Genomic DNA, 16008 nt, shown 5'->3' with positions numbered 1-16008 from the left:
TGCCAGACAGCTTTCACGCAGGGAAAGCCAGAACTGTCATGGTCCTTACTATAAAACAGCATGGCTTGTGTAGATACTAAGTGATTTTGATTGTGCTAGCCGGTCAGTTCAGTTAGCCACAGTTCATTTCTCTGGTGCTGCTGTGCCATGGCATAGAAGGGCAGCAGTAAATTCTGAGACTACAAGAAATTGCAACTAGTACAAAGAGGCTACTCACTTGAGCTGATGGGATATTGAGATCCAATAGCTCAGCTCAGCAGGCCTTTTGTTATGTTAAGTTCAGACTAACATAGAGGATGGGCATAAAATGGAAGATTTCCTCTTGTAAAACATCAGTGAGGTTAATGCTTACTGCAATCCACCTTGTTGTAGGTGTTGCTCAGGCAGACCATTACCATTAAAATGCTGTCATCTTTACATCTACTAGAGTCCCCAGCAATCCTTATGCTGGGCATGGGAGAGAAATTTGGGTGTATGGCTTGTTAATGCTCTGAATTGTTTCTTTGCAATAACAGGAGATTATGTGCTTGACCCAAGTGGTTGAAACTACTAGGGGGTCTTAAAATAGAATGTAAACAGCTCTTTTGCAGTATCATTTGCATGTTGAAAGGTGCTATATGTGCTTTTAACAAGGGCTAAATAAGGACATTTATATACTAGTGTAATGGCCAACAGAAATATGATACCAATAGGTAACCTTTAAATGGAAGTTTACCAACAGTAGGCATGTAGATGCAGGGTGAAACTTGTAAGTTTAACAAAAAAGTGCTGGCTATATAATTTTTTTTCCCTCCCAAATTCCTATGATCACCATTTAATTTCTGTTTATTTTAAATCTAGCCTTAATCTCTTTAAGATAGGGTTTGTCTTTCTGTGGCTGGTTTGCATAGTGATTGGCATAGCTGGGGTCTTGTTTCTATCCTGGAACATTTAGAAACTGCCAAAATAAAATGGATTAAGTTAATGGAACAAATTGCACTAACACACTTTCTGTAGATTAAAACAAGTCTCTGTGCATTCAGCAAGTGGTAGAAAGGACAGAAGTAGAAAGAAGAAAATATGAATTTGAGAGAGGAACTGATAGAATTGAAGGGAATAAAGTTATGAATTTCAAAGCAAGAAAAGAGCAAAGCTCTGTGAAGATGTGTTAACAGCGTATTGGTAGGCCGGATAGCTGGAGAAGTTGTAATAAGTTTGGGTTGAGTGAGTGAACAGATGCGATGTGGCTGCATGATGCCTATAAGAAGTAAATATGATTGTATCTGGATGTATGGTTATACATGGGTGAAATAATTGTTTCCATGTGTGGAAGTCAGGATGCGGTAAGGATCGGGTCTGGCAGACTTGACTGTTCAAAGGCCTGAGCTGTTCAGTATTAGTGATACTGATTTGTTTTGTTCTGTCATGACCAAAACGTGTTATTGCACTCACCTAAAGAAACTCTTGAATTTTGTGAATTGTCACAGCATGCCTGTGTTTCAATTAATAAATTCATTGGGTCTGGGTGTGTGTAGTTTAAGATGTGTAGTGGTAACATCATTCTCTGGGCACTAAGTTCCATAGAAGTGCACTGTGATGAAAGAGCCAACACAAGATGCAAGGTTGTAATGGAACAATATACATAAATCAAGTATAATCAGGGTTGCAGTGAAGCCAGAGTGCATGATTGCAGCATGTTTACAAATATCAGCTTTCTCAAACCTAATTTAGCTACGAATAGCAGCGGAACTGTGGTAGCAGTCTCTGGAATGGGCTGTACCCTGGTAATTGCCTAGTAGCTGGAATATGTGGTGTTATTGGTATCCAGGCTAGCTGGATCTGTGTAAGTTTACTATGCCTGTTCATGCTGCAACTGATCTGTCTTAGTGTAGGCATATGAAAGCTCTAAACGGGTGTGTAGATTTATAGGGAGTGTTTATAGAGTCTTGGTACGTTAGTAGGTATTTTTCCTAATATCTAGACCAGGGCATAAGAATTTTAGATTAGAGGTTTACAATTTGAAGTTCTACCAGCCTTGCTGAGACTTTGACTCCACACATTAAAGGGATTGTGTTTTATAGACTTCTAATATCTCCAGTCTTTGCTGGCACTTCAGCAACAACACTGAAAAGCATACTTTTCTCTCTGTGTCAATCTGAATCATAGTGGCAATAGCTTCCTGTGACTGCTATAGTGACAACAATTTCTTGTGACCCTGAGGAAAGTCTGAGGGTCTCAGAAAATGTCCACAAGTTAGGATTTAGTGACCACAGTTTTATGCTGTGTTAATAAATCCATTTTAACATTATTATTCAGTGTTTGCAAGGCATGATATGCTATTGTGAAATTTTCAAGGCTTTCCTATTTAAAAAGAAAACGTGTAACCAATGAAAGCCAATGTCTGTAAGTGTTGCAGAAGAATATAAACAAACAAAGTAAGGGTTAAATTACATTTAAGCTCTTTTGAAACTTCATTATTGATTTATTACAGAAAATTTATATGGGCGGAGAAAATAATGTGTCATTCCTGTAATGTTTAGTAACTGATTTTTGTAGCCATATGAATGTAGAACTCGTTTTGTTAGGTTTATGAATGATCATTAAATCTGCCCTGCAATTTGAAAACTTAATTATATGATAAATTTTTTGTGAACAAGAGATGAAGTCAACGATTGGGGCTTTACCTAATGTACATATGGATAATTGATTTAAATCAATTACCATAGTTGGGGATGTTTTAAAAAAAAATAATTGCAACTGTAAGCGAGTCCTTGGGGCAAAGCACTGGCATTAGCTCCCTGCTCACCTCTCACACTTATTTTATAGTTTTAAAGAAATGCGAGTTTAAAACTGCTTCCTGTTTTATCTTGTAAGCTGGTTTCTGCTATCTTCTGAAATTTGTATAGCTGTAGGTACTGGTGGTATCCATATTGTATCTCCACATATTTTTCTATTCAGATAAAATAAAACAACTTTGAAGATGCAATGCTATTATTGTTTCATATTTTGGCATCTAAAACCTTACCTATAGTTTTGCACGCATACATTATACTCTTATTCAAAGATCTTTCATTATTTAATACACATAAAAATAAATTCATCATGCACTGAAAACTAGGTCTATAGGGTCTTTCAAACTGTGATGGTTGTTACTAAATGGTTATCTTACTGATTGTAACTAATTCTGAGTAGATTAAGTGCCAGTCCTTTTCCCACACATACGCACTAGTCCTCTTCCACAGTTACTTATTTGCAGTATTAAAAGTTGTGGGTGTGGAATGAATTCATTCATTTACATGATACAGTTTTGTAGTGCCCAGCTAGATCAATCAATTTTGCATCTTGGAATCTCAGTAAATCAAAATTAGTCTAAAATGTGACTAAGGCATCCAAGAGCAGAATTTGCAGGGCATCCTTTTCAAAGTATTATCAGGACAATTCACCTTTCGTAGCACTGTGGTCCATAGATGAATCAGTGTACCAGAGGCTGTTGGGCTAAGGACACCACTGTGTCAGCACATGAGCTGCTTTGTGTTCCTGCCAGTTCCTTCTTGCTGAAGCTACAAACCTCATGATGGGCTGGCAGCCCATCTGGCCTCATCTTCATCAAGCATGGCAAGCAGGGAAGTACTACTTCCATTCCTCTGCTTTGATAGACCAGGTGGATTCAGTCTGGGAGATGCTAATTGGTTAACATGGACCTAAATGCCTAAGAAAGTTCATTTTCAATAGCGGTTTAGGTATAGAGGAAGGTATTCACATGACATAATTTAGTGCATAAATTGAATGGCCAGTTTAGGAGCTCTGTTAGCAGATAAAGGAATCACTCTCAGGACAGTGGTTCAGAAAGGGATACTAAACTAGCTCCGAAGTGATCTCAGAAGACCATCTGTCCTTTTGACTATATGGGTACTCTAGTTTCAGAGTTTAAACATGATGTGATTATCAGCTGTATTGCTTTATTCCAAAGAGGTAAGGAAGGTTCTACAAATGTTAACAAGTGTTTGTTTGGGCAGTAAGTGACTGCTTAATCTTTTGAGGCATCTAGCTTAATTTTGTCTTAATTTTGAGTGCTAAGCCTAAGTATTTTTGAAAGCATAAAGGCCTTAGGCTCTGTGGATAATTTTGTATCTAAAACATTTTTGTTTTCAGGGCTTGCATGAAACAGTGCAATTTCTGACTCTATTCAGGAATCAAATTACTTGTATACATTCTTTAAACAGACTTGTGAGGAAGTGTTTTTCCTCAACAATTTTTTATTAGTTTTCCTTGATGGTTTTAGGAAAGTTTAATTTTCCTGTTATAAAAGAATGTGTTTTACATTTTCTGTGTTCTGCAAAAAGCAGAACTGTAGCTAGTGTGTTCTCTTTGGATGACTGTTAGTGCCAAGAGCAGCACGCTTGGGGACTGTGTTACTAAATTTAAGTCTAGGAAAACTGAAAACTGGTTTCTTCAGATGTTAAGTCTTTTCCTTTCTTCCTGCCTGTTTAAAGATCTCCCTGTCTATGATTTGTAGTGAACAGGGTAGGATATATTATTAGTCAAGTTTTAGGTGATCTTTTAGCCAGAGTCTCACAGTGTTTTAGCATAAATATAAGGCTGTATAAAAAAATCAAATGGAAATAGTTTACTTCAAGTAATCTATACAGTGTTCTTTCCTGTGGGGATGCAAGTCTTTGTATATTTGGATATGGTCAGTTGTTTCTAATTTGTGACTTCTCTGCAATGTACACATTTAAGTTTTTCTGACTTGTCACAAATACTGGTATATGCTCCTTCCTACCATGTCTGGCTGCTGCTTTTGACCTGGGTCGTAAGTCCATTCACAATTGCATATTTTTGCAAGTAAAAACATAGCTTTCAGTTTGCAGAGGATTCATTTATAGGAAAGTCATGTGTGTTCTTGAAGTGTCTAAATAATGAAGCTCCCGAGGTTTGATACGGGGTGGAAAAGCAACTGTGTCTTGCCAGACATTTAGTTGTGTCTTCTGTAGACATTTAGTTGTGAAATTCTGCTGTAGTTCTTCAGATTCCTTTAGGTATAACTTACTGCTCTGGGATACAGTCATGGCTTTCAGCAAACCAATAAATTCTGAAAGCATTTAACTGAGAGGTTGTTTAGTTTTGTCTCCCATGTTAATTTAGCAATTTATACTGTCAATCTTTTAAAGATCTTCCCTGTGGCTGTTAGATTGCAGCTCCTTTCTTCCTTAATGATCTGGATGATAGCACCTCCTTTGACATTTGACCAGTAATTAGTTAATAGATACCTGCTCTGTATTCTCCAAATCTTTACCCCTTCAATTGTAGATTGAAGAGGAAACTTTGAGTGTATGTTTTTTCATTCCTTATTTATGTATTTTGCAGTGAAGTTTATGGCACAGTAGGTGTCAGTTACTCATTGAAATACGGTCCTGACATGGCAAGCAGGACAGGGCCTTACCTGAATTTGAGTAGGAGATCCCTACAGAATACTGAAGTGATTTACTAATTGAGTCAGTAACAGCCTTTTCCTGAATCAGTACTAAATCAGCATCCTACACCGAGTAGCGGCTCAGGTAGCAGAGGACTTGCTCACAGAAACTTTTATAGAACAATTCCCTGTTCGGATTGAGTAGGGCGTTCCTTAGGGAGGCTTTGCCATGCAACTTGCAACTTTCATAGTTCGGTTGTTAACTGTTACTGTGTTTCACAGATACTGTTGCTGCTGTGGCATAATCTTTTCAAGCTGCCCAAGCACCTGTAGAAGTGGCCTTGATGCTTATTGGTGCCACAGCTGTCAGTGTGGAGAGCTCTGCAGTTGTGCCAGTTCTACTTGCCGACTGACTTCTTTTACTTTGCAGTGCAGAAGAAACAATTCCAGGACTTGTTGTAAGGGCTTGTCGTTGCTAATACCAGTGTGTTACTTGGCCTTAGCTTGCATGGCCTCCTTTGAATGGCTCTCTTTGTACCTGAAGATTTGCTCTAGAGCAAAACTCACTTTTCTCTCTCTCTCTCTTTAAAGTAATTATCCAAGAATGAAGAAAATAATTCCTTCAAGGAAGCTGTTCCAGAATAGGGATTAGGGAGTAGTCTTTGGAGTGTCCTGGAGGTGCTGTCTTTGACTTGGAATGTAAAATAAGCAAGTGAAGTTCTCCTGGTACTTTTCCTAAGAGTTAGGTTATTAGTCTTGATGACTTGGGCATTTTTGTTTCTGTGGTGGTGTGGTTTGTGTGTTGGGTTTTGTTTTGGGTGGGGTTTTTTCCAGTTAAAATGAATGCAGTAGCCTTAGGTATTTAAGTTGCAGCTGAAATGTGTGAGGTTCTGCTCTGGAACAGAATTGGGTTTCAGTGACTTTCCCACCTGAGATGAAAGTTCAGAAGCTGCTTTTTGGCTTTAATCCCCTGCCAACATGTCCTCATAAAGCCATGATAATGATTTTCTTAGAATCACTAGGATACTTCAGGATCACCCAGAGATTCATCTATAAAAATGACAGGTTCTGCAAGATTTAATGTTGCTTTATATCTCAAGCAATATAAACCAACTTCTTAGGATCTATGTCCTCCTTCCTTAGCTCCTGAATTCCAGTCAGGAATGTCTAATTTAGTGAATTCTATGTGTTATGCATGGACATTTAGGTATTCTTTAGGATGAAAGGGGCTATTTGTAACTAAGATTGTGTAAGAATTTACATTCTAAGCTCTAGTTCTTAATACTTCAGGACACCTATGGGAGAGATTTTTAGATTTTTGTTGAAAAATATTAAGGGAATAAATGAAAATGAAGGAATGGTTAATTTATCAAAAGCCAAATGCTGTGTAGCTCTAAGTCTCAATAATTCCAGCTGGCAAAGTAAAATTGCAGTGCAATTAAATGATCAGAAATTGTATTTCAAGTAATGCAATATGTCTTATGAATATTTGATATATAAGTGAGTTTCAGAATATAATTGAGACATTTTTATGGCTAAAGGTATGAAAAATGAGTGATATGGTACTGAAAAATGCAACCAGGTACTTAAATGCTATCTATACAAATATGTATTAAGAGACAAAAGATGTGTGTGCAAACTTACTTTTGGCATTGCCTGACTTCTATTCTTACCCATGCAACTACTGTCTTTTCTTGCATTTCTTTGTTTGTAAATTAAGGTACAAATATAATTATTTTTTCTATAAATATATTATCTAGATCCATTAATTTCTGTTCAGTCTCTTTTAATTATTTTAAGAATGCTGTTTGTGAAACAGCTCCCTTGGAATGTTTGTGACAAATAAACAAGACAAGTCAAATATTTGGCAGGAATGTATTTAATATGATTTTAAAATATTAGAACTATGAATTTAAAATATTAATATGTATTTTAAGTCATAAGGAGAACAGCAAGAAAATATACTATACAAATATTTCCTGGAAATTTCCAAGTAAGCCAAATCTTTCAAATACCTTTTAACTCATCATTAGTTTATTTAACATCTTGTAGGTTTGGTTGTCTCTTATCAGATCACATCTAGGTTGATTTTCTTATGGGATGAGCACAGCAACTATATTTTTTTTGCACCAGAAAATGCGAGTTGGAAGTATTTGAGCAGCACCTCTGAAAACCATATTTATTGTTTACTGCTAGTCACCTGTGTTTTGGGAGAAGAAATGGTACAGAATGTCAGGGCACCTGAGAAAAGCAATGATCAAGTAATAGCTGATATTTGGCTGGCACATTAGACTTCCAGTTATAAGTACTAAATATTATTATTTAATGGAGGATTCTGCACATTATTATCTTTTGGTTTAAAATATCTGACAATATATTTGTTTAGGATTCTTCACAGAGTATTTTTGTTTAATAATAGTTGTTTGCAGAGTGTCAATTAGATGTTAAATAATTCTTTTGTTGCTGAAGAAGTCTGTGCTGCTGCAGGTAAAGAAATATCTAGCAGGTTCACTGTCCTTTTGAAATCTGGAGTAAATTTGTATTCAAATTTGTGTTTAATGAAATAATAAAACAGCAAAGACGGGGACAAAAAGTGTCCTATGTGGATAGGACATATAGCCAGACCTGTTGCAAGTTGGGTTATGTTTGATTTTGTGAGAGAATAGGCAGCTGGTCAATTACTTTGCATACATGTAGGGGAGGCCAGGGAAATTACTCATGGAAGCAGAAAGAAAATGTTTTCAGAAGGATGTAACTGTCACTTCGTTAGCTTGTGTAAGAATGAGCATTGAAGAAGTTTTCTTTTGTCTTAACTGAACTAAGGTGGGGAAAAAAACTACCTTGATAAGCAAGTTGAAAAGAGGATTGAGAGTTTCACTTACCTCTTTTGATTTCCATTTTTCTCTTTTACTAAGCTCTTATACTACCTAATTCACCTGGGACTGATAAACCAACTTGTAAATTATATAGGCGTATAATTAAGTAACACTGCTTTAACACATTGCCCAATGTAACCCATGTTACTGTAGCAGCCTATATGAATCTACTCCAAGGGTGAGGTTACTTGAAACATTGTTTCTTTTCTACAAGAGAAAGTCCTGCAAGTTGTCACAAGGGGATGTATTTTACTGCTGTGTCAGCTATTATTTTTCATTTCGTGACAGAGAAGGACTGAGATCCAATGGCTCATGCAGTGGTTCAGCTGACTACTTGTAATCTGTTAAGCTGCTGGAAATTGTTTGTGTTTGATCATAACCATTTTAAAATGTTTGGAAGGGATCAAATTGTGCTAAGTGAAAGTACTAGTGAAAAGTTTCTCAGGATTTCCCCTGCCATTCCTAAACCTTTCCGCAAAATTATTCTTGGTGTTGAACACATACATTACTATATATAGTATTGTGTAGTTAAAGTAAAATATATAACATTCACCTTTAAATTATATGCAATGTCCTTGTTTGCCGAGTAAAACAGGGTACACCTTCCTTTAAAGATCAGTGTTGGGTTTTTTTGTTACATGAAAAAGCAAATGAATTTCTAATTATTTTCTCGTTAGTGCATTGGGTACACAGCAGATAAACATTTTGATGTCCTTCTGTTAAAACACTGACATCAAAATACAAAATACATTCGAAAGTATGATGGAAACATGCTTCATTCCTTCAGCATAGGAATTAAACCCATTTACTAGAATGTCTTCACAGGCTTTCAGGGCCTTTTAAACCAGACCTTAAATCAGCTGGTGAAAATCCTCAATGTCCAAAGCAAATGGTAATTTTGAAAATTTAGAACTGTTTTTCCTCCATAGGCACATGGCAAATCATTGCAAGTGGTGTAAACATCACTCTGTTCCTGTAACTGTTAGAGGTAGCTGCTCAGCTGGCCTAAGAGTGGCTCTCTTAAATTGATGACTTCAGTTCATGTCTGCTGAACATCAAAGACCCAGTTCATTTCTGACAATTAAATGTAATCTTTTTATTTCTGCCATTGTACCTCTTCCTCAATAATAGCTCTTATTTCATCTAGGCTTTTGTTCTGTCTTGTTCCTTTTGTCATAAATATTTCTCTTAACCATGTGTGAATAATATAGAGGAAAATCATTGAACAATATATTTTTTTCTAAATGAAAATGATTTGACCAAGGTGTCTCAAGTATATTTAGTTCTTTTGCTTAATTCTTGAGCTGTTTATTCACACGGTCCCTTTCAAACAATTCTTTTAATTGTTTTGTGCTATTAGTAATTATCTTTCCTCCTTCAAGTACTGTGTTGAGCTGGCACAGAAATTGCTTGTTACAATCACTGGCTCTTAAAGTGCTTTACAGAACACTGACTTACATAATCTACATTCTTCAAAAGAGAAAGAAAGAAGGAAGAATAGGATGATTGTCTTTAATACTTGATTCAGCCTGCCACACTGACTTGCCCACTGGCCTTCAGTTAAGAGCTAAGACCAAAGCAAAATGATCGGTGGGTAGCTACAGTAACATCAGTACAGCAAAACTTTACGTGGGAGTGTGCGTCTCATAAACAGATCTAGGCTGAATTCAGATCCATCATCACATACCAAGATCGTGAACATTGCGTGGTTACAGAAAGTGAGTTGCAGATCGCCATCCACTTCCTTTCAGATAACTGTCTGCCTCGGAAGAGATGCCCCTTCTTCACGACGCAGAGCCAGTCAGTAGGGGACTGTTGACACAGCATGTCTATATAGACATGCTCAGATGCGGTCACATTAGCTTAACCTATGAAGCTATGTTAATTAAGGGCCTCGCAGGGGGACAGCTCTTTTCCTGCAAAGGCGGTTTTATATTAACGTGTCTAAAAGGTTGTGAATTGGCATTGGTTTATGCCCAACCGTTGCCCAGTTCAAGAAAGCAGGACAAACATGCAGCTGCATCCATCTTAATGTATGGACAGGGCTGCAGGTCAATACATTCTCTGGTAGGGATGGAACATACTAGAGCTGTAAAGGAACTTGTTTTGTGAATGTACAGATGATTTTCTTTGTAGGACTGTGAAATTAGAATATTTTATCAGATATTAAATGCACAAAAGATAGAATTATAGATACACATGCTCTTTAGGATCAGATACCTCTTACTATGAGTTAACTTACAACAGCAATGAGTTCAGTATAAATAGATACCTGAGCTTTTGTTCTGTAAAGTTGTTCCCAACAGTATTGACCTCCCAAACTGTGTTTGAGAAACTATTCTGGAAATTTCTTGATTGATTCAAGTCAAGAGATCTCCTGGTTACTGCAGCATCTTTATGAGAAATAACTTTTGTGTGTAGTGTTTCAAGAGTTGAAAGGACAAAAAATGTCTAAGGCAGGACTGGCATTTGAAGTAAAAGAGCCTGTTGGGGCTTCTGATTATTTCACAGTTCTGTTTTTTATTTGCAACCTGTTTTCTTGTCCCCTTACTTCTAGGAACATGCTGGGTAGTTAATATTACCACTGTTTGAATGAGAAGAAACTTGGGCACCAGTCTTTGCTTTATGTGTAAAATTGTTCCTGAGTCTTTTCTGCGGTATTTTCTGTGTGCTCGTTTATGAATTATGTGAACTTGATTAGCTCTTGTTTTCTGTGGAAGTGCACAGCATGAGCAGGCGGCAGCATTGCGCTCTTCCCCAGTAATGTATGGCACCTAACCCTTGAGCTCTAGGGCTGCTCCACAAATGCATCTCACTTTGATTTGACACAAGCTACCAAACAGGGGTTTGTTTGTGTTTGTTGGATTGTTTATTTTTTTGTTATTTTTATCTTTAAATTTTCCTTCTGATTGAAGTACTTTCAAAAACGGTGATTGCCAGGCACATGGATGTCTCTTTCTATGTTTATATAAAGCACAAAACAATTGGGCCCAACCCTGGCTGTAACCTTCACCTGCCACGGTAATACAAATAACTATGCAGCTTTTCCTGCAGTACCAGAAAGACTATTTGTATCACATACAAGTGTGTTGCATTTCATCTTGCAGCCCATTTTATAACTGCAGTGTTGTTCTTATCCTGATCCCTCCCTGCCTCCGTGCAAAAATACGCTTCTCAAATGAATGCATATATTGTTCAAGAATTAGTTGTTTTGGCATAGGCTGTGGGTTGAAACACATAAACTACTGACATGCCTGTAGTGCGTTGGTGACACGGTATACACAATTTCTCTCACTTGTCATTGTTTGACAACATTATCACTGCAGCTAGGATACATTGGGCGGGCTAAACTTAAGCATAGGTAAGTTAGCATGCGTAATTTATTTAGATTTTCTTGTAAAGTCTTCTAAGCAAATTACAGAAGTCTCGCCTTTAATAATATATCCAAGCATCTGTTCTGTTCCTTGGCTGTGGAAACACAGTGTTATTCTGAGGTTATTCTCCATTTGTAGACAAGCTCTATTGACCCCAGGATCAAGAGAATTTACAACTGTTGAGGTGTGGCTTTTCCTTACCTGTGGTCCCTGGAGAGAAATTTCGTGTCATATAGGAATAACAAATGGTGAAATACTGACCTTAATTACTTACAGAAATGTGAATCTTACATAGTCTATTCTCATTTAGGGTTTTGTGCTGATAAAGCTTAAGAAGATGGGACAATAGAGGAAACAGAATTGACTAGTAATCATTTGGAACTATTGTACTTCCCAAGCTGAAGCAAGCAGATGCCAACACATCTCTGACCCTGTGTCCTTTTCTTTGTCACTTGTAGCTTCAGCTTTGCTGGCTGTGAAATATGGACAATAACTTTTCATTTACAGAGGTGTAATGTGGTTTAATTATAGTGAATGTTTAAAAACAACTTGAGAATGAAAAGTGCCAGGTAAGTGCTAACTGTTGTCCTTGACAAAGACACAGTAACTAGGTAATTAGTCTTTCAGATGCATCTAGTTATTCCATAAATTACAAATTAATTTCTCCCCATCAATTGAGAGTTTTTGACACATTCAGCTTTCTTGCTAATTGGTTTACATGACCCATAGGATGTATTTCAGTAAAATGACTGGTGAAGGTAAGTATGTTTTCCAGCTAGATATTGCCTTACATACAACAATTATATATGGATGGGCTGCAAATCAGAGCTAAGCACTGCAGTAAGGTTAACAAAATAGGACAAGTTCGTATGGGGAACTTCTAGGTAGATTTCAAAAGTGTGCTTGTAATTGGCAGTGCCTCTTGAAGTCACCTTGACTTCATGGTTTACCTGAATAAGATGGAGTAACTGTTGTCTCACATCCTTGTCTTATTGTCCACATGCCATTCATAACTGGTATGTTTTGTAATTGGATCTTTCTTTGAGTTCACTATCTGCTATCTATCTGATGTTTTGAGAATTGTAAAATGGGGACACTGTGGAGCCTAGGATTCCACATTAACTGGGTTCTTTCTGTCTCTCTTGTAATAACAGTTTTGAAACTGTTCAAAGAGGAGGGGTGTGGCGTAAATGACAAGGTATCCAAATTTTTCAAGCCTTTCCCCATAGCTTAAAAAGGCCAAACAGAAGCACTGAAAGCTTAGCCGTGCCATATAGTTAAGCGCTCAGTTAAAAAAACCCAAACAACAACAAACCAAACAAAAGCAACAAAACCCCATCAGCTGTTACTGAGGTCCACAGTTGGGGGGTGGGGTGGGGGCTGTGTAGGAAGCAACTCTGAGCTGGAATCTTCCAATACCGTATAGTCACATCAGTATAAAGACATTCAGGGTAATATCTCTGATATAATTCCACCTATATTTTTTTTTTAATCCAATTACACTGAGAATGAATTTGTCCCTCATGGTGTCAGAAAACACACAGGAAAAGCACTAACAACAGTTGGAGAGGTCATGGCCCAATTGTGTATGCTAATGTCTCTGTGCCTGATGTGCACATTTCATCTCTATCAGATGCTCTGTTCTCTGACTAAAATTAGAATAAAAACTTGCAGTTAGCAATTTTCAATGCCAGACATTTTTTTACTAGATTTTTTTTGGTGACATTTTGCTAGAGGATTGGTTCGTATTCCTCCTTTGTCTATCTCTTTCTGTCTTTCAGTAGAGTTCAGTTTTATCGACCCTCTTACTTACTCAGGCCTCATCTGATGTGCATGGTTTTACCAAATCAAGAAATGCTGTCATCACAGACAAGTATTTTCAGCTCCTCTAATCTTGAAAATGTACCTCAGACTGTATGTGTTTCTCTCTACTCTGTATTTTTGCATTCTTGATAAAAATAATGAATAGTCCCTAGTGTCTAATAAAAATGACAAGTTTATTATTAATTTTAAAATATCGCAAGTTTTGAAGGGGAATATATAGGGAAATAAACTACAGAGATTCTCCCAGTCAGCCTTTTGGGAAAGGAGGCAGAAGAGGAGAGTAGTTGTGTCCTTATGTCCTTACTTTCTTTGGAAAATGGTACAAATTTTTAGCTATTCAAATTAAGGTCCTTTTTTCCCTTTCACCTCCTCCCCCAAAATGAGGATTAGCTGAGGACATTCTTACCATCTTGTCAGTAGCCTAGGGGTATGCATATAGCATTCAGCAGCTGGAGCTGAGTGCTGTCATCCCACCTCATCTTTAACAGTGACGTTAATCTTGCAAAATCTCTTTGTTCTCTGCCATGTGCTAAACAGCTTTTCATTTAGATCAAGAAGTGTGTGCTACTTGGAGTTTCAGGTGGGAAATACCTTCCTTCACCTCATTAAGGATAGCTGCGTGCCTTAATTCTATCAGCAGGCTTGGCTGGCCTAAAGTTGTAGAGACCTCTCTTTGCTAAAAACCTATGAGTGTTAGGTATGCAAGGGAGAAAAAACTGTACTGCTTTCAGGACACAGGCATTGTGCTGCACGTTGACAACAAACTATGCTTGGCGTGCAGTGACTTTCAGCACTCCCTGAAATAAGAGTGCCTAAAAGGCACAGTCTGGCCACAAGACTGCAGAGTTCCGTCATTGACACAGTGAAATGACAATGTGAACATTAGGTCCTGATTACTAAGGTATCTGCACTTCTGACTGCTTTAATTCTTTCTAGATCTTAAACCATTTGCTCTTTTCAATATATCACATTGTGTTCTCTTACAGATCTTTACTCTTGTTAGTGTCTCATGTTCTGTTTTCTTGTGGACTTTAAGTTGTAGAACCTGTTGTGCTAAGTGTATTTCAAAACAAGGGAAAGTGTATCACCTGTATTTTATGCATATCTGACACGCATGCTTTCTTACCATTACCTAATCTAATTCCAGGTAGGATCAATTTATGGAGTACTCGGGCTCAGCCTATCTTCCCATCAGAGCTCATCAGCAATACCCAGCACCGTCCTTGCCAAGTCATTTCCTTTGATAAAGTCAGGTCACTTTTAATTGCTCTTACCAAGTTAACTTCTAACTCTGAGAAAACACTATTTACAATTAGTTTGCACATCAAGGGAAAGAATCCTTCAAGCTTGCTCTGTTATCTTTTAGGGGTATGCTTGATTGTCAATAGTTGGGAAAGTGTGTGGCCCTTGTTCAGGGACTCCCTTTAACTCAAGCCTTACAGCCACAGAAAAAACATTCCATCATCTCCAAATCAAAATAGGCTGTGGTCCTGGTACTGTGATCAATAAACCACTGTGGTTTATTATGTCGGGGTAGGTGATTGGCAGCTGGTCCACAAAACCTTCTCAGAGACGATTAACATAAGAGACTCGATTGTCCTGTCAATGATAAGGACACATGGTGATCAGTGGAAAAATTTGCAAGACAGTAAATGTTGCTTGTCCAAATGTTTCTCGGGAACATAGAGTTGGGGTGATGCAGTCAAAGTGGAAACTCCAATAAATCCTTTTCCTTGGTCCTGTCACAGACAAGTCCATAAAATTGCAGATGCCAAGGTATAACAACAACTCTGTGACTGTCATTCAGCTGTGTTTAGCCATGACTTCTGAATATTTATTTATAGGCAAGTCTAAAGGCAGAAGATGAATGTGATTAGAACTAATCTTGATAATTTGGAAAACATTGTTTGTTCCTTTTAACTGCATTCCATAAGATAAGAGTGGCTGGGTCTTGTGTCTGAGCTTTCTGCGTTTGTTGTTTGTCATGATTATCAGCTGTGTTCTACTTGACAGTTGAAGCCAATGCAAGTTTTGCCAACACGTAATATGCAGAACTGGATTCTTGTTTATATTCAAAGAGGGTTGTTTTGTTAGCAGGAGTCCGTGAAGAGTTTTGACAGGTGATTTTGGGACATTGAGCAGGGTTTCAGAGCATTTCAATGAAATTTAAACTGTTGGATTGTACGGGTGGGCATTACAAGGCCCTAAGAAGGAAGGTGGTGGTGTTTCACAGAATGTTTTTACCCGCATTGTACAGTTCTCCAGAGCTGTGCACGGCCCATAGCGACTGACACCAAGGCTGAATTCAGGACTTTGTGAATGTGCCTCTGTCTGAAAACTGGAATGGGGTGGTTCAGATTTTTGCAATTCTTCTATTGGTCAAGTGACTTCTAAAGCTGCAAAAGTCCAATTTTTATATTGTTGATGTTAATCAGGAATGCTTGCATTTTTGTCATGTACCAAATCCTGTCTTTGTTTGTCTGGTTAATACCAACTCTTGGTGTGGAATCTGCTGAGGCTGTATAGTGTTTTCTTCAAACTA

The 16008-nt window shown here is 37.6% G+C and overlaps 1 protein-coding gene across 11 annotated transcripts in view; it reads left to right on the top strand.

The window, feature by feature from the left end:
* The window catches only part of FABP6 (fatty acid binding protein 6), a 46331-nt gene that overhangs the window by 3037 nt on the left and 27286 nt on the right, over window positions 1-16008 (top strand). For 2 of the 11 annotated variants that reach the window (XM_055812848.1, XM_055812843.1), the window contains exon 3: window positions 5984-6070. The exons of the other annotated variants lie outside the window; for them this stretch is intronic. The gene's annotated coding sequence lies outside the window, so the exon portion shown is untranslated. The remainder of the gene's footprint in view (window positions 1-5983; window positions 6071-16008) is intronic. 11 annotated transcript variants of the gene reach the window in all.

Source organism: Falco peregrinus, chromosome 8, assembly GCF_023634155.1.
Source record: "Falco peregrinus isolate bFalPer1 chromosome 8, bFalPer1.pri, whole genome shotgun sequence".
NCBI classification, from domain to species: Eukaryota; Metazoa; Chordata; class Aves; order Falconiformes; family Falconidae; genus Falco; species Falco peregrinus.
This window is presented reverse-complemented; position numbering and strand designations above follow the sequence as displayed.